The sequence below is a fragment of the Pogoniulus pusillus genome, chromosome 36, assembly GCF_015220805.1.
Source record: "Pogoniulus pusillus isolate bPogPus1 chromosome 36, bPogPus1.pri, whole genome shotgun sequence".
NCBI classification, from domain to species: domain Eukaryota; kingdom Metazoa; phylum Chordata; class Aves; order Piciformes; family Lybiidae; genus Pogoniulus; species Pogoniulus pusillus.
This window is the reverse complement of record NC_087299.1, coordinates 3,029,552-3,048,645: the sequence shown is the minus strand read 5'-3', so window position 1 is coordinate 3,048,645 and position 19,094 is coordinate 3,029,552. Positions and strand designations below refer to the sequence as shown.

Below are 19,094 nucleotides of genomic sequence, written 5' to 3'. Positions count from 1 at the left end.
TGCCCGTGTCCATCCACATCCACACCCATCCGCATCCACACCCATCTGCATCCACACCCATCTGCATCCACACCCGTCCGTGTCCACACCCATCTGCATCCACACCCATCCGCATCCACACCCGTCTGCGTCCACACCCATCTGCATCCACACCCATCCATGTCCACACCCATCTGCATCCACATCCATCCGCATCCACACCCATCTGCATCCACACCCATCTGCATCCACATCCATCCGCATCCACACCCATCCGTATCCACACCCATCTGCATCCACACCCATCCATGTCCACACCCATCTGCATCCACACCCATCCGCATCCACACCCATCTGCATCCACACCCATCCATGTCCACACCCATCTGCATCCACACCCATCTGCATCCACACCCATCCGCATCCACACCCGTCTGCGTCCACACCCATCTGCATCCACACCCATCCATGTCCACACCCATCTGCATCCACACCCATCCGCATCCACACCCATCTGCATCCACACCCATCTGCATCCACATCCATCCGCATCCACACCCATCCGTATCCACACCCATCTGCATCCACATCCATCCATGTCCACACCCATCTGCATCCACACCCATCCGCATCCACACCCATCTGCATCCACACCCATCCATGTCCACACCCATCTGCATCCACACCCATCCGCATCCACACCCATCTGCATCCACATCCATCCACATCCACACCCATCCACATCCACACCCATCCGTATCCACACCCATCTGCATCCACACCCATCCATGTCCACACCCATCTGCATCCACACCCATCCGCATCCACACCCATCTGCATCCACACCCATCTGCATCCACATCCATCCACATCCACACCCATCTGCATCCACATCCATCTGCATCCACACCTGTCCATGTCCACACCCATCTGCATCCACATCCATCTGCATCCACACCCATCTGCATCCACATCCATCCGCATCCACACCCATCTGCATCCACACCCATCTGCATCCACACCCATCCGCATCCACATCCATCTGCATCCACACCCATCTGCATCCACATCCATCCACATCCACACCCATCTGCATCCACAGCCATCTGCATCCACACCTGTCCGTGTCCACATCCATCCGCATCCATACCCATCTGCATCCACATCCATCTGCATCCACACCCATCCGCATCCACATCCATCTGCATCCACACCCATCTGCATCCACACCCATCCGCATCCACACCCATCTGCATCCACACCCATCTGCATCCACACCCATCCGCATCCACATCCATCTGCATCCACACCCATCTGCATCCACACCCATCTGCATCCACACCCATCCGCATCCACACCCATCCGCATCCACATCCATCTGCATCCACACCCATCTGCATCCACACCCATCTGCATCCACACCCATCCGCATCCACATCCATCTGCATCCACACCCATCTGCATCCACACCCATCTGCATCCACATCCATCCACATCCACACCCATCCGCATCCACACCCATCCACATCCACACCCATCTGCATCCACACCCATCCGCATCCACATCCATCTGCATCCACACCCATCTGCATCCACATCCATCCACATCCACACCCATCTGCATCCACACCCATCTGCATCCACACCTGGCCGTGTCCACATCCATCCGCATCCACATCCATCCGCATCCACATCCATCCGCATCCACATCCATCCGCATCCACACCCATCTGCATCCACATCCATCCACATCCACACCCATCTGCATCCACATCCATCCGCATCCACACCCATCTGCATCCACATCCATCTGCATCCACATCCATCACATCCACACCCATCTGCATCCACACCCATCCGCATCTACTCCTATGTCCACACCCATCTGCATCCACACCCATCCGTGTCCACACCCACCCATGTCCACACCCATCCACATCCACACCCATCCGTGTCCACACCCATCCATGTCCACAACCATCCATGTCCATATCCATCCACATCCACATCTATCCATATCTACATCCATCCACGTCCATGTCCATCCACCAGTTTTCTACTACAGAATCATAGAATCAGAGAATGGTTCAGGATGGAAGAGACCTCAAAGCTCAGCCAGTTCAAACCCCCTGACATAGGCAGGGACACCTCCCACTAGAACAGGTTGCTCAAGGCCTCATCTAACCTGGTCCTGAACACCTCCAGGGAGGTTGTGGAGCACAGAATCACCCAATGTGATCAAAGGTCAAAGATTACATTGGGTGCTTCTGTGCTCCACAACCTCCCTGGGCAACCTGTGCCAGTGTCTCACCACCCCCACTGCAAACAACTTCTTCCTCACATCCACTTTCCATCTCCCCTCTGCCACTTCAAACCCATTCCTCCTCCTCCTCCTCCTGCCATTCCCAGACCTTGTCAATAGTCCCTCCCCAGCCCTCCTGCAGCCCCCTGCAGATCCTGCAAGGCCACTCCAAGCTCTCCTCCAAGCCTTCTCCTCTCCAGCCTGCACAGCCCCAACTCTCTCAGCCTGTGCTCAGAGCAGAGCTGCTGCAGCCCTCTCAGCATCTTGGTGGCCTCCTCTGGCCTGGCTCAAACACTTCCATGTCCTGCTTGTGCTGGGGGCTGCAGAACTGCCCCCAGGACTGCAGGTGGGGTCTGAGGAGAGCAGAGCCAAGGGGCAGAATCCCCTCCCTTGCCCTGTGCCCACACTGCTCTGGCTGCAGCCCAGCACAGGGTTGCTCTCTGGGCTGCACTCACACTGCAGGCTCAGGTTGAGCTTTTCCTCACCCCAGACCCCCAGGTCCTGTTCCTCAGGGCTGCTCTCAGCCATTCCCCACCCAGCCTGGAGTTGTGCTTGGGATTGCACCCACCCAGGTGCAGGACCTTACACTTGGCCATGTTGAATGCCATGAGGTTGGCCTGGGCAAACCTCTGCAGCGTGCCCAGGTCCCTCTGGATGGCATCCCTGCCCTCTAGCAAGTCAACTGTGCCACACAGCCTGGTATCATTTCCATCCTAACTTTATTTCCCCCCCACATTGTTCAAAGTCCACCGATCAGAACCAGAACTGCTGGCAGGAAAGGGAAGATTCCAAGCCCAAAGTTGAAAGTGTTGCAGTGAAAAAGCTTCCAGTTGTTGACTCATTTTAAGCAATCCCCATTGGGGTTTTTTTTTCATTAGAAATGACTTTCAGAGCCACACATTTTCCACTGGAGCAGCTGAAATGAGCACATAAAAGGAATTCAACTCATGATGCTTTGCCTTGTGCAGCCGAATTTCCTCTTGGGTGTTGTCAAGTATCGGTGCTTGAGATTCTCATTTTTGTTTAATTGCTAAAAAGAAGAAATGTTCTGCATTTTTACAGCTGGGAAAGACCTTGCAAACTTTCCCTCAACTCTGGGCCAGGCTAATTACTGATTAAAGTTCCTCTTCTCTTACTTCTCAGATTAAAACAGGAGTTCTGCACAAGACCAGGCTGCTACAGCATTTGAATGCCTTGAAATGCCTTTATCAGTGTCTAGCTGACCACCTGCTTAGAATCATAGAATCAGTCAGGGTTGGAAGGGACCACAAGGAGCAGGCAGTGCCAACCCCCCTGCCATGCCCAGGGACACCCTACCCTAGAGCAGGCTGCACACAGCCTCAGCCAGCCTGGCCTCAAACACCTCCAGCCATGGGGCCTCAACCCCCTCCCTGGGCAACCCATTCCAGCCTCTCACCACTCTCCTGCTCAACAACTTCCTCCTCACCTCCAGCCTCACTCTCCCCACCTCCAGCTTTGCTCCATTCCCCCGACTACTGCCACTCCCTCACAGCCTCAGAAGTCCCTCCCCAGCTTTTTTTGGAGCCCCCTTCAGATGCTGGCAGGCCACAAGAAGGTCCCCTGGGAGCCTCCTCTGCTCCAGCATGCACAGCCCCAACTCTTTCAGGCTGTGCTCACAGCAGAGCTGCTGCAGCCTCTCAGCATCCTCCTGGCCCTGCTCTGGACACTCTCCAGCATCTCCACAGCCCTCTTGTCCCAGGGGCTCCAGAGCTGGATGCAGGACTCCAGGTGGGGTCTCAGCAGAGCAGAGCAGAGGGGCAGAATCCCCTCCCTGGCCCTGCTGGCCACACTTCTGCTGCTGCAGCCCAGGCTCTGCTTGGCTTTCTGGGCTGCAGGTGCACACTGCTGGCTCCTGTTGAGCTTCTCCAGCAACACCCCCACGTCCCTCTGCTCAGGGCTGCTCTCCAGCCTGGCACTGCCCAGCCTGCATTTGTACTTCCTCTGCCTTCACTTGCCCTGGATCTCTGCCTTTCCCTTCTCCCCGTTCTGAGCTCACCACAACCATTGCCTCCTGAGTCCCATATCAAACCCAGAGAGGTAAAGCTGGAATAAGTAGAATCATAGAATCAAGCAGGTGGAAGAGAGCTCCAAGCTCAGCCAGCCCAACCTAGCACCCAGCCCTGCCCAACCAACCACACCATGGCACTCAGTGCCCCAGCCAGCCTTGGCTGCAACACCTCCAGCCACACAGACTCCACCACCTCCCTGGGCAGCCCATTCCAATGCCAATCACTCTCTCTGACAACAACTTCCTAAAGACATCCAGCCTCAACCTGCCCTGACACAGCTTCAGCCTGGGTCTCCTTCTTCTGTTGCTGGCTGCCTGGCAGCAGAGCCCAACCCCACCTGGCTACAGCCTCCCTGCAGGCAGCTGCAGGCAGCAATGAGCTCTGCCCTGAGCCTCCTCTGCTGCAGGCTGCACCCCCCCAGCTCCCTCAGCCTCTTCTCACAGGGCTCTGCTCCAGGCCCCTCCCCAGCTTTGCTGCCCTTCTCTCAACACCTTCCAGCACCTCAACATCTCTCTGCAATGGAGGAGCCCAGAACTGGACACAGCAGTCAAGGTGTGGCCCAGACCTGCTCTTTACACTGCCTCCTGTGTCTCTCATCAAACACAGATAGGTAAAGCTGGAGCAAGTAAGCCCAGCTTGGCTCTTCTTCATATGGTCTGCAGATAAAGCAGAAGGTCTCACATTGCTGCTCACCAAGAGTGCAGTCAGACCCAGTGGATGTTAGAGGACACAGTGGGAACAGCTTCAGCTATGACTCCAGTGCTCACCAGGGGCCTCTCGTGGGTCACAGCTTGGGTTTCAAAGGTGTGCAGGTTAGCAGCTCCCTGCAGAGCAGATGTTGATGTATGGAGGCTTTCAGCCAGGTCAAAACTTCATGTGTGTCTCTGGGACAGTGAAAAATGTGCCACTGGCTGATGGTAGCAGAGAAGGAAGAATATGATATATGAAACCTTCCAGCTAGGTGAAAGACCTGCCCTCTGTCACCTTTCCCTTCTCCCTCAGCCCTGGGGACTGGTTTCAATGTCTGTCCCTGGAGGTGCTTCAAAGCTGCAGAGATGTGGTGCTGAGGGCCAAGATTTAGCCTCAGCTTTCGTAGGGTCAGAGAATGGTTGATCTTAAAGGTCTTTTCCAACCAAAATGAGGAGACTCATTAGATGCTCACTCATTTTTTTCCCATGCCAAGCTTGGCTACTGACTCAGAATAACAGCACAGGCAGACTGAGAGGCAGAACCTTAGAGTTGCCTTCCCATACCTGAAGGGGGCTACAAGAAAGCTGGAGAGGGACTTTTCACAAGGGCTTGGAGTGGTAGGATGAAGGGGAATGGAAGGGAGCTTGAGGAGGGCAGAATTAGACTGGAGAACAGGAAGAAATTGTTTCCAGTGTGGGTGGGGAGACGCTGGCACAGATTGCCCACGAAGGTTGTGGATGTCTACTCCCTGGAGATGTTCAGCCTTCCCAAAAGGAGGTTGGGGTGAGGTGAGAGTTGGTCTCTTCTCCCTAGTATCAGGTGGTAGAACAAGAGGAAACAGCCTGGAATTGTGCCAGGGGGGGATTAGGCTGAACATAAGGAACAATTTCTTTGCTGTAAGTGTGGTCAAGCATGAGAACAGGCTGCCCAGGGAGGTGGTGGAGTCCAGCAGGTTGTGGATGAAGGTTGTGGATGTCTCCTCCCTGGAGATGTTCAAACCCAGGTTGGATGGGGGCTTGAGCAACTCGAGCAGTTGCTCAAGAGGGATGTGTCCCTGCACATGGCAGGGGGTTGGAACTGGATGATCTTTAAGGTGTATTCCAACTCAACCCATTCTATGGCTCTCTGAATCTTCTCCAACACTGCCCTGACAGAGAAACAGTTTCTCCTTTGGGTGAACCTTTGCTAATTTGGGGTTAAAGCAGGACTCACACAGGCTCCACTTAACCATCAAGTTCCTATAGTTCCCAAGAGAGTTTTCCAGCCCTCTCTCTGGGTTTTTGTTCTTTTTAACTTCAACTCCTATACCATCACTACCCAAAAATCTGCCTTCTTTTGCCTCCTCCTTTCAGAGCTGGGAACAGCAGCTGTGATTTGGCCGACAGCTGCTGGAGAGGGGCGGCAGTTTGAGGAGCGTGAGGCAAACATCCCACCGGAGCTGGCTTGTTTACACTGAGATCACCACCAAATGCCATTGCCCTCAGCTTGCTGCGAGACAAAAATGCTTTTATGTCTTGAGGGCTTCATGGGGAGGATGTGGTGTCAGCCCTTCAGCTGGGCTGGAGTCAGGGAAACTCTGCTGTGAGAGTGGGTGGCTTGCTTAGGGGGGCAAACTCATGGCCTTGAGGGGTTTTGCTTTCTTCTAGCTCTGGCTGAGCAATACACAGAGTCTATGTATGTGTTGTAGAGTTACAGGATTGGTGGGGTTGGAAAAGATCTCTAAGGTCAGCAAATCCAACCTTCAGCCCAACACCACCATGGCTACTAAACCATGTCCCAAAATGCCATGGCTACATGTTTCTTGAACACTTCCTGAGATAGGGACTCCACCACCTCCCTGGGCAGCCCATTCCAATGCCAATCATATCTTCAAGAAGGAGACATCCACAACCTTCATCCACACCCTCATGGACTCTGTCACCTCCCTGGGCAGCCCATTCCAATGCCAGTCACATCTTCAAGGAGGAGACATCCACAACCTTCATCCACACCCTCATGGACTCTGTCACCTCCCTGGGCAGCCCATTCCAATGCCAGTCACATCTCCAAGGAGGAGATATCCACAACTTTCATCCACAACCTGGTGGACTCCACCACCTCCCTGGGCAGCCCAATCCAATGCCAATCACATCTCCAAGGAGGAGACATCACAGTATCACAGTATCACAGTATCACCAAGGTTGGAAGAGACCTCACAGATCATCAAGTCCAACCCTTTACCACAGTGCCCAAGGCTAGACCATGGCACCAAGTGCCACATCCAACCCTGCCTTGAACTGCCCCAGGGACGATGACTCCACCACCTCCCCGGGCAGCCCATTCCAGTGTCCAATGACTCTCTCAGGGAAGAACTTTCTCCTCACCTCGAAATTTCCCCTGGCGCAGCCTGAGGCTGTGTCCTCTCGTTCTGGTGCTGGCCACCTGAGAGAAGAGAGCAACCTCCCCACATCCACAACCTTCATCCACAATCTGGTGGACTCCACCACCTCTCTGGGCAGCCTGTTCCAATGACTGACCACTCTTGCAGCGAGGAAATTGTTCCTCATGTTCAGCCTAACCCTCCCCTCGAACAATTCCAGGCTGTTTCCTCTTGTTCTACCACCTGATACTAGGGAGAAGAGACCAACTCTCACCTCACCCCAACCTCCTTTTGGGGAGTGGAAAAGACTTTCAAGCAGCTGTCACCTTCCCCTGTCACAATTTCAGGCCATTAATTCTTATTCTACCACCGTATACTAGGGACATGAGACCAACTCTCACCTCACCCCAAGCTCTTTTTGGGGAGTTGTAGAGCCTTTCAAGCAGTTGTCATCTATCTAGACCAAGAAACCACTTTAAATACCCCTGAAAACAGCAAGAAATTCACTGCTGGCCTCAGAGGAGCAGCTTCTATCCCACATCCTAAAGACAGCTTCACCACATGTAGCAGAAGTTCATTGCTGAAAGAGCCTTTTTTGTTGTTCCTCTTCTTTCCCTTTTCAGGAAGGCTTCAGACTCTAAAGGAACATCTGCCCTTGAAAACAACAACCCTGCACATCTGGCTCCCAGATGATTCAGGGCAGGTAGAAGCACATCTGGGCCCCGGAGGTCCACGCTGTGCAAAAAAGCACATCTGGAAACCTACAGCATGGAGTAAATGTCAGTTAACCACTTCAGGCACCAGCTCTTGCTGGTTGAATTAGGATCTTTTTCTGTTTGGAAACATCTGATATGAAAACAAGTTCAGACCATGATGTGTTTTGGTCCAGGATGTGAGAAAGCCATTGTGAGGAAGATGAAGGAAAATTCAATGTGGTTTAACTCTGCAGTGAGTATATTTTGTCTTTTTTCTTTTACAGTAAGCATTGAGTTTTGTGTAATTAACAACTGTGCCTGGGAGCAACTTCCAGCCTAAGAACTCCTTAGCATAGGAGTTGTCATAGAATTGATTTGGTTGGAAAAGCCCTCTGAGATCATTGACTCCAACCATCAGCCTGACACCACCATGGTCATTAATCATCGAGTCACAGAATCAGTCAGGGTGGAAGAGACCACAAGGAGCAGCCAGTCCCAACTCCCCTGCCATGCCCAGGGACACCCTACCCTAGAGCAGGCTGCACACAGCCTCATCCAGCCTGGCCTCAAACACCTCCAGCCAGGGGGCCTCAACCCCCTCCCTGGGCAACCCATTCCAGGCTCTCACCACTCTCCTGCTCAACAACTTCCTCCTCACACCCATGTCTCAAAGTGCCATGGCCACATATTTATTAGATGTTTCCAGAGATGGTGGCTTTGGGTGGTGCAACAAAGCCTCAACCTACCTGACAAGTGCTGTGGTGACAGCATAGAATCATAGAATCACAGAACCAAGCAGGTTGGCAGAGAGCTGCAAGCTCAGCCAGCCCAACCTAGCACCCAGCCCTGCCCAGCCAACCAGACCATGGCACTCAGTGCCCCAGCCAGCCTTGGCTGCAACACCTCCAGGCACACAGACTCCACCACCTCCCTGGGCAGCCCATTCCAATGCCAATCACTCTCTCTGACAACAACTTCCTAACAACATCCAGCCTCAACCTGCCCTGACACAGCCTCAGTTTGTGTCCCCTTCTTCTGGTGCTGGGTGCCTGGCAGCAGAGCCCAACCCCACCTGGCTACAGCCTCCCTGCAGGCAGCAATGAGCTCTGCCCTGAGCCTCCTCTGCTGCAGGCTGCACCCCCCCAGCTCCCTCAGCCTCTCCTCACAGGGCTGTGCTCCAGGCCCCTCCCCAGCCTTGCTGCCCTTCTCTCAACACCTTCCAGCACCTCAACATCTCTCTTGACTTGAGCAGCCCAAACAGGCTCATTCATGCCTTCCCTGGACATGCTTTTCTGCCCACACCCGAGGTGAACACATGGAACGGACAAGAGGGGCACAACAGGCCTGGTGCCACAGAGTGCCCTGCCCAGGGTTCAGGCTGTGTGAGCCCAGGGGCCCAGCCTATGGCACACCAGGTGCAAGGCTCATGCTCTTCTCGTATCTGGGGGAACCAGACCTGTGCACCCTTCCTAATTCGGTGCCTTTTGGCCGACTGCCAGAAGCCTGCTGGCTGATACCGTGGCCAAAGGACCACTGATCTCGGCCCACACCAGATAAACAGGGCAGGCCGTGTGAACAAGAGCTCCCATCTCTGGCCTTTTGCTCTCCCTGCCCGCCCGCTGCCTGAGGCCATTCCTTTGTTCTCTCTACCTGCTCCTTCGTTCCACCGCATCTCGCAGCGATCCAGCGGGGATCGCACCGAGCCTTCCCGGCCGGCCGCCGCTCCTGCCCGCCGTGCCCAGCCCGAGGGCTGCCTTCTCGCTGCACACAGCGCTCAGCCAGACCGCTCCAGCCCGAGAGCTGCCTTCTCGCTGCACACAGCACTCAGCCGGACCGCTCCAGCCCGAGAGCTGCCTTCTCGCTGCACACAGCACTCAGCCACACCGCTCCAGCCCGAGGGCTGCCTTCTCGCTGCACACAGCACTCAGCCGGACCGCTCCAGCCCGAGAGCTGCCTTCTCGCTGCACACAGCACTCAGCCGGACCGCTCCAACCCGCCGTGCCCAGCCCGAGGGCCGCCGCCTGGCTGCACTCAGCACTCACTCGGACCGCTCCAGGCCGAGGGCTGCCTTCTAGCTGCACGCAGCACTCAGCACTCACTCTGACCGCTCCAGCCCGAGGGCTGCCTTCTAGCTGCACGCAGCACTCAGCCACACCGCTCCAGCCCGAGGGCTGCCTTCTAGCTGCACACAGCACTCAGCCAGACCGCTCCAGCCCGAGGGCTGCCTTCTAGCTGCACACAGCACTCAGCACTCACTCTGACCGCTCCAGCCCGAGGGCTGCCTTCTAGCTGCACACAGCACTCAATCGGACCGCTCCAGCCCGCCGAGCCCAGCCCGAGGGCCGCCTTCTAGCTGCACACAGCGCCCAGTCGGACTGCTGCAGCCTGCAAGCCTGGAACCCTTTTTTGCTCAGGTGGCTGCTGACCACTCGATGACGTTCTGAGAGCCACGGAGGACCTCCCTGGTGCCCGTGAAACCTCAAAATGAGCACGGATGTGTTTGTATGCACAGCTGTACTGCTGCAGCAGAGCCATCGAGGGCAGCAGGGCAGAGGAAGCACACAGTGTGCCACAAGGGCAGCAGGGCAGATGAAGCACACAGTGTGGCACAAGGGCAGCAGGGCAGATGAAGCACACAGTGTGGCACAAGGGCAGCAGGGCAGAGGAAGCACACAGTGTGGCACAAGGGCAGCAGGGCAGACGAAGCACACAGTGTGCCACAAGGGCAGCAGGGCAGATGAAGCACACAGTGTGGCACAAGGGCAGCAGGGCAGAGGAAGCACACAGTGTGGCACAAGGGCAGCAGTGCAGAGGAAGCACACAGTGTGGCACAAGGGCAGCAGGGCAGAGGAAGCACACAGTGTGGCACAAGGGCAGCAGTGCAGAGGAAGCACACAGTGTGGCACAAGGGCAGCAGTGCAGAGGAAGCACACAGTGTGGCACAAGGGCAGCAGGGCAGATGAAGCACACAGTGTGGCACAAGGGCAGCAGTGCAGAGGAAGCACACAGTGTGCCACAAGGGCAGCAGGGCAGAGGAAGCACACAGTGTGCCACAAGGGCAGCAGGGCAGAGGAAGCACACAGTGTGGCACAAGGGCAGATGAACCACACAGAAGCATACAGTGTGGCACAAGGGCAGCAGGGCAGAGGAAGCACACAGTGTGGCACAAGGGCAGATGAACCACACAGAAGCACACAGTGTGGCACAAGGGCAGCAGGGCAGAGGAAGCACACAGTGTGGCACAAGGGCAATAGTGCAGAGGAAGCACACAGTGTGCCACAAGGGCAGCAGGGCAGAGGAAGCACACAGTGTGCCACAAGGGCAGATGAAGCACACAGTGTGGCACAAGGGCAGCAGTGCAGATGAAGCACACAGTGTGGCACAAGGGCAGACGAAGCACACAGAAGCACACAGTGTGCCACAAGGGCAGCAGTGCAGAGGAAGCACACAGTGTGGCACAAGGGCAGCAGGGCAGAGGAAGCACACAGTGTGGCACAAGGGCAGCAGTGCAGAGGAAGCACACAGTGTGCCACAAGGGCAGAGCACAGCAGCTCCCACCCTGCTGCAAAACCCCAGGCAGACCAATTCTGCCCAACAGGTGTGTGGGCACAGAGGGGAAAAGGAGGATTACTCACGTGTTTGAACTACCAACTCCACGTGAAATCAACCACATGGCCTTCACTATATATATATATATATATATTGGGAACACAGACATTGAGACTTCCAAGCAGTGAGCATTTGAGCTGTCCTGATTCAAGTTGCTAAAAAGATTTCATTAACTGTATGTGCTAGTTTGAAGCTAGCTAGAAGTGATGGGGAAAAAAAGTCTAGAAGTGGGGAAAAGTCTAGAAGTGATGTAAAAAAGCTTTAGAAGTGAAGAAAAAAATGTCTAGAAGTGGTGAGAAAAGGTCTGGAAGTGGTGAGAAAGGAGTGGAGAGTCAAACTTTGCCATGTAAACTGGTGTGGCACTATTGCCATATTACATCTCCAAACAGATCCCAGCTGGCACTACCTCAGTTTTACACCTCCAAACAGATCCCAACTGGCACTCTCTCCATTTTACATCTCCAAACAGATCCCAGCTGCCATTATCTCAATTTTATGTCTCCAAATGGATCTCATCTGCCACTACCTCAATTTTACACCTCCAAACAGATCTCATCTGGCACAATCTCCATTTTGCACCTCCAAACAGATTCCAGCTGGCACTACCTCAATGTTATGTCTCCAAACAGATCCCAACTGGCACAATCTCCATTTTGCACCTCCAAACAGATCTTATCTGCCACTATCTCCATTTTACACCTCCAAGCAATTCCTGCCTGCCACTGTCTCCATTTTGCATTTGCAAACAGCTCCTGGCTGCCCTTAGCTCAGTTCTACAGCTCCAAACAGCTCCTAACAGGCATCAGCTCCAGTTTTTCATCTCCAAACAGCTCCTAACAGGCATTAGCTCAGTTCTACAGCTCCAAACAGCTCCAAACAGGCATCAGCTCCAGTTTTTCACCTCCAAACTGCTCCTAACCAGCATTAGCTCAGTTCTACACCTCCAAACAGCTCCAAACAGGCATCAGCTCCAGTTTTTCACCTCCAAACAGCTCCTAACAGGCATCAGCTCCAGTTTTTCACCTCCAAACTGCCCCTAACAGGCATTAGCTCAGTTCTACAGCTCCAAACAGCTCCTAACAGGCATCAGTTCCAGTTTTTCATCTCCACACAGCTCCTAACAGGCATTAGCTCCAGTTTACAGCTGTGGCAAGGGATGGAGGATGTCACCCACCTATGGTCCCCCTGTGAGTGGGGAGCAAAGCTGGGAAAAGAAGCCCCAGCACCTCGTGCCAAGTCTGAGGCTCCACCAACTTGACTACAAAGATGAAACCAAGAGAGCAGGAAAAATCCCAGGGTATGTCTGGAACCAGCTGGTCTTTGCACCCTGCAGCTGCTGCTGTCAGACACAGACCCACTACATAACATCCAAAGCCCTTCAGCTGAGGCAGGCTGCAGCATGAGCCTATTATCTAATACATCCCCCCTCCATTATCAGGGCACAGAATCCCTTACCTGCCTGGGATGGACCTCAGAGACCAAACAGATCTCTTTCTACCCCTAACCAGCTGAAATCTGCTGGAAGAAAACCACTGACACTATTTCTGTGCAAGAAGTTTCCCCAAGCTGCAGGAGTAACTCAGGGAGAGCCCCTGGCTGGGTAAGCCTCGAGGGATTAATTCCAGACTTGAACACTTCACCTTTTTTCTCCCCTTCTCCACATCTCTGCATGAAGAATGGATCCAGCAGGATAAGCAGGGGGAGAATCTCCCCTTGCAGCCTCCAGCAACACAGAGCTGTTGTTGGAGGAGTAACTGTTATGCCCTGGTAGCATTTGAAATGCAGCCATGAACATAGGAAGGTGGAGAAATACCAAGCAGCAGCTTCTTGTGTGGCTTGCCAACCTCTAGTGGTGATGAAGGATGGGAAACAGTAGAGCTGTCCCCTAGGGAGCTCCCCTGGGATCTCCTGCTGGTGAAAGACTGACAGAAAGGAACAGAATGGAGAGGGGGAATGGAGGGAAAATAAACATCACAGCAGGACAAGTTAGAGTTGCTGGAGTGTGTCCAGGGGAGGGCAGAAAAGCTGGTGAAGAGTCTGGAGGACAGGTCTGGTGAGGAGCAGCTGAAGGACCTGGGGTTGTTCAGCCTGAAGGAGGCTGAGGGGAGACCTCCTGCCTCTCTACAACTCTCAGAAAGGAGATTTGAGCCAGGTGGGAGTTGGTCTCTTCTCCCTGGTATCAGATGATGGAGCAAGAGAGAAGGGCAGCAAGGCTGGGGAGGGGCCTGGAGCACAGCCCTGTGAGAAGAGGCTGAGGGAGCTGGGGGGGTGCAGCCTGCAGCAGAGGAGGCTGAGGGCAGAGCTCATTGCTGCCTGCAGCTGCCTGCAGGGAGGCTGTAGCCAGGTGGGGTTGGGCTCTGCTGCCAGGCAAGCAGCAGCAGAAGAAGGGGACCCAGGCTGCAGCTGTGTCAGGGCAGGTTGAGGCTGAATGTTGTTAGGAAGTTGTTGTCAGAGAGAGTGATTGGCATTGGAATGGGCTGCCCAGGGAGGTGGTGGAGTCTGTGTGGCTGGAGGTGTTGCAGCCAAGGCTGGCTGGGGCACTGAGTGCCATGGTGTGGTTGGTTGGGCAGGGCTGGGTGCTAGGTTGGGCTGGCTGAGCTTGCAGCTCTCTGCCAACCTGCTTGATTGATTCTATGATTCTAAGAGGAAATGACCTTAAATTGCACCAGGGGAAGTTTGGGTTGGATATTAGGAACAATCTCTTTGCTGCAAGAGTGGTCAGGCATTGGAACAGGCTGCCCAGAGAGGTGATGGAGTCCCCATCCTTGGAGGTTTTTAAAAGACACAAGGATGGGGTGCTGAGGGATGTGGTTTAGTGGCAGTGGCTTAGCAGCAGTGGTGGCATTGTGAGCTCTGGGCAAGTGATTGGACTTGATGGTCTCAAAGTTCTCTTCCAACCTCATCAGTTCTATGATCCTCTGTGGCCCAGAAAGGAAACAAATAAACTGCTCCAACCTCTTGCGTTGCTCCAACCTCTTTGCTTTGTGATGCTCTTTGAACTAAAGAAGGACTTTGCAGTGGGAATGAAGTGGGGAAAACTCCTAAGCTCTTCCCTCTGCTCTCAGTGGGATGTCAAATCCACCATCATCTTGGAGCAGGGACACCACACAGCTTGTGTGCATGACAGTGTGAAGGGACCTGGTGAAGGTTTTTGTGGTCCCACATCTTCAGGAAGGATAAGCTGAGGGAATACTGAAGAAACCAAACTGGTTCCTTCTCCCTATGGAAATGAGTGCAGCCAGAGCATGTGTGTGCAAAGGATGGCACATGCAAGGGGACAAATGTAAGCCCAGCCTTGTCCAGGGACCATCTTAGCACGAGCAAATGTGTAAATCAGAGCCCACAGACTCCCATTCCCTCATCGTGCTGCTGGTCCAGGCTGGGGCACAATTAGCAGGAGCTGGGCAGAGCTCTCTGGAGGGATTTGAAAGGAATAGAAGTGGACTGGACCTTATGGAAATGAACAAGAAACACACACACACCCCAGCCCTAATTATGGACTGGCTGTGTCCTCCCTCTCCCCATTCCCTTCCCTCCTCTGTTTCCCTTCTTTCCCCTCTGCCTTTCTCCTCTCCACTTCCATTCACTGCTTCTGGGCGCCTCTTAGCCCTGGAGTTAAATTAATCAACAGGATTAGGTGGAATCGGCCACAACAAGACCCTCCAGGCTCAGACTGAGCCCTTGATGCTCTACAAGGACCTGCTGCCTTGTCTTGAAGCACCTTGGTGCCGTCTGGAAGGATTGGCAGGCAGGGCCAGACATGAAAACGCATTCATTAAAGTGGGGATCGGATTTTGTTGGAGGGTAAAGGGGAGCTGCACATTCACTCCTTCAGTATTTCTCATCTCATTTCCCCTCTCTCTCTCTCTCTCTTTCTTGCTTCCAGCTGCACCATCCTAAAAATTAAATGTGTGTTGGAGGAGATGAGGAGGGGGAAGGGAAATGGTTCTGTGAGTGGCTGCGCTGCAGCTGCACCTTCTGTGCTGTGACTGGCTTTAGGAAACTCACCCAGGCACTGCTGGGGCAACAGAGCTCCTCCACCAAACCAAAGCTGGAGGTCTCTGGCTGTGAATTTAATGCAGCCATGGAGGAACTTGGATGTCATGGCAGGAAAGGAGTAAAAACATCTCACTTGGAAAGGATCAGCACGTTCTGAGCATCCCCACTCTGCCCAACCTTCTTCACAGCACTCTCTGCCCACCAAAGCTGTTGTGCTTGGTGGCTCCAACAACCAGCCCTGCACAAATGGAGCTGTGCAGCTGGTTCCAGGCTCTTGTCTGCCTGAACTTGAGATATATATGATATAACTTCAGTTGTATAAAAGAACTTCAGGCAATTTAATGCTGGAGGACCTCAGTTTAGAGGACAAAAGTGCACACCCGACACTTTCTACTCCCCTAAAAGGATGTGTGATGGACAAGGATCATCACCAAGATGTGGCTGTGTATTCACAAAGGATGTTCCTTGTGCTGGACTTCAGAGTCATAGAATCAAACAGGTTGGAAAGACCTCCAAGTTCTTCCAGTCCAACCTAGCACCCAGCCCTGTCCAGTCAACTAAACCATGACACTAAGTGCCTCACCCAGTCTTGCTTTGAACACCTTGCAGCCAACAGCTTCAGAAGTAAGAGCTGGAATCCTGATTTCTTAGCTTCAGAAGTGAGAGCTGGAGTCCTGATTTCTTAGCTTCAGAAGTGAGAGCTGGAGCCCTGACTTCTTAGCTTCAGAAGTGACAGTTGGAACCCTGATTTCTTAGCTTCAGAAGTGGGAGCTGGAGCCCTAACTTCTTAGCTTCAGAAGTGAGAGCTGGAGCCCTGATTTCTTAGCTTCAGAAGTGAGAGCTGGAGCCCTGATTTCTTAGCTTCAGAAGTGGGAGCTGGAGCCCTGACTTCTTAGCTTCAGAAGTGGGAACTGGAGCCCTGATTTCTTAGCTTCAGAAGTGGGAGCTGGAGCCCTGACTTCTTAGCTTCAGAAGTGACAGTTGGAACCCTGACTTCTTAGCTTCAGAAGTGAGAGCTGGAGCCCTGACTTCTTAGCTTCAGAAGTGGGAGCTGGAGCCCTGACTTCTTAGCTTCAGAAGTGGGAGCTGGAGCCCTGACTTCTTACCATCTGCCTTTCCTCTGGCAGAAAGCAACCAAACCCCATCAAAATGCAAACAAGTCTATTAAAAGCCAGAGAGAAGGGTGGCAGACAGAGAGCATCACAGGCACGGAGCTGTATTGCCTTGGTTTTGCTTTCCAACATGAAAAGCAGAACACCCTTGCAAAACTGCTGAACCCCTGAGAGGTGCATTTGCATGCAGGACAACCCCTGCTCACCTCCCAACCTATTCACCAGCAGGTGGGACTGCAAAAGCCTGGCAGAGGTGGTTCAAATTCACCTCTCCCTCTCCTTTTCCCTATCCAAGCACATTCCCACACACACACAAAACAACCCCAAATGATAGACACAGCAGATACAATAAAGCTTGGGTTTCCCCCTCCTTCCCCTTTCCAACCTGTAACACCCCCCCCCCCCCCCCCCCCATTCCCCAGCATTCTGCTCATGCCTCTGCAGCTGCTTTGCACTTTAACACAGCTTAGAAGGCTGTGGTGTGGAGCAGCAGCAGCAAACGAAGCACAGAACAGTTGATATGCCTTTTAATCAAGTAATTCAAGCCCAAGCAGAATGATAGTGCCTGTTGGTGGGGTGCCCTTGAATACCAAACAGACCAGGGAGCAGGCCTAGGAAAATGAAAAAGTCATTTACAGCTCAGCTGGGGGCTGCAGTGTTCAGCAAAGCTTTAGTGAAGGGGGGGCTTGGGAGAGCAAGGTTTGGGTATTGGTCTGGGTTCTTTTGATATTCAAGCACTGAAATGGCCAGCTGCAAGCAAACCAGGCTGAGGTAATGGCCATGATGGGCTCTACAGCATGCAAAGAGTACTCAAAGGGGAGCCAATGCTCTTGGGCAAGGAGGCAGAGATGGGGTCTGTCTGTCTGTCTAGGGGGGGGTGTAGGAAAGGAGGGAGGCAAAGAAAGAGAGGGGCTCACAGCTGGAAAATTCCCTCAAGATTATTCCTGAGCAACAGACTGAAAGAGTTGGGGCTGTGCAGGCTGGAGCAGAGGAGGCTCCCAGGGGACCTTCTTGTGGCCTGCCAGCATCTGAAGGGGGCTACAAAAAAGCTGGGGAGGGACTTTTGAGGCTGTGAGGGAGTGGCAGGAGTGGGGGAATGGAGCAAAGCAGGAGGTGGGGAGAGTGAGGCTGGAGGTGAGGAGGAAGTTGTTGAGCAGGAGAGTGGTGAGAGGCTGGAATGGGTTGCCCAGGGAGGTGGTTGAGGCCCCATGGCTGGAGGTGTTTGAGGCCAGGCTGGCTGAGGCTGTGTGCAGCCTGCTCTAGGGTAGGGTGTCCCTGGGCATGGCAGGGGGGTTGGCACTGGCTGCTCCTTGTGCTCCCTTCCAACCCTGACTGATTCTATGATTCCAACTGAGATCAGATCAGAATCATAGAATCACTCTGGTTGGAAGAGACCTTTACACAGCTGGAAAATTCCCTCAAGACTTCCCTTGTGAGTCCCCACCTGCAGTCCTGTGTGCAGCTCTGGAGCCCCCAGCACAAGCAAGACATGGAAGTGTTTGAGCCAGTCCAGAGGAGGCCACCAGGATGCACAGAGGGCTGCAGCAGCTCTGCTCTGAGCACAGGCTGAGAGAGTTGGGGCTGTGCAGGCTGGAGAAGAGAAGGCTCCAAGGAGACCTTGAGGTCACCAGATGCTCTTTCAGAATCCACTCCATGCAAGAAGGACATCAAACTGCTGGAGTAGGTCTAAAGGAGGCAAAAAAGATGATCAGAGAGCTGGAGAACCTCCTCTATGGGGACAGGTTGAGGGGAGTTGGGGCTGTTCATCTTGGAGACGAGAAGGCTCCAGGGAAACCTTAGACCTGCCTTCCAGTACCTAAAGTGGGTTACAGGAGAGCTGGGGAAAGACTTTTGACAAGGGCTTGGAGTGGCAGGACAAGGAGGAATGGATTGAAGCTGAAAGAGGGGAGATTGAGACTAGAGATCAGAAAGAAATTCTTTAGAGTGAGGGTGGGGAGACACTGGAACAGGTTGCCCAGGGAGGTTGTGGATGTCTTCTCCCTGATGTTGCTCAAGGCCAGGTTGGACGAGCCCATGAGCAACCTGGGCTAGTGGGAGGTGTCCCTGGCCAGAGCAGGGGGTTTGGAACTGGCTGATCCTTAAGGTCTGTTCCAGCCCATTCCAGGATTCTCTGACACAGCCTAAGCAAACTCCTTTGTTGAAGCTCACCAGTGCAGTGAGTGGTAAAAGCCAAGAAGCTGCAGTCAGTTTCTCTCAGTGGAAGGATCTGGCCCTGGAGGCTCCCTCTGCTCTGCATGTCAAAGTAGTAAGAGCCATCAGGGCCCCAGCAAAGCAGGGGCTGGGGCTGGCAGCCTCGGT

General features: G+C 53.8%; 1 protein-coding gene across 5 annotated transcripts in view; it reads right to left on the bottom strand.

The window, feature by feature from the left end:
- PAX7 (paired box 7) overlaps window positions 1-19,094 on the bottom strand; it is a 201,194-nt gene that overhangs the window by 108,618 nt on the left and 73,482 nt on the right. The gene's annotated exons all lie outside the window — the stretch shown is intronic.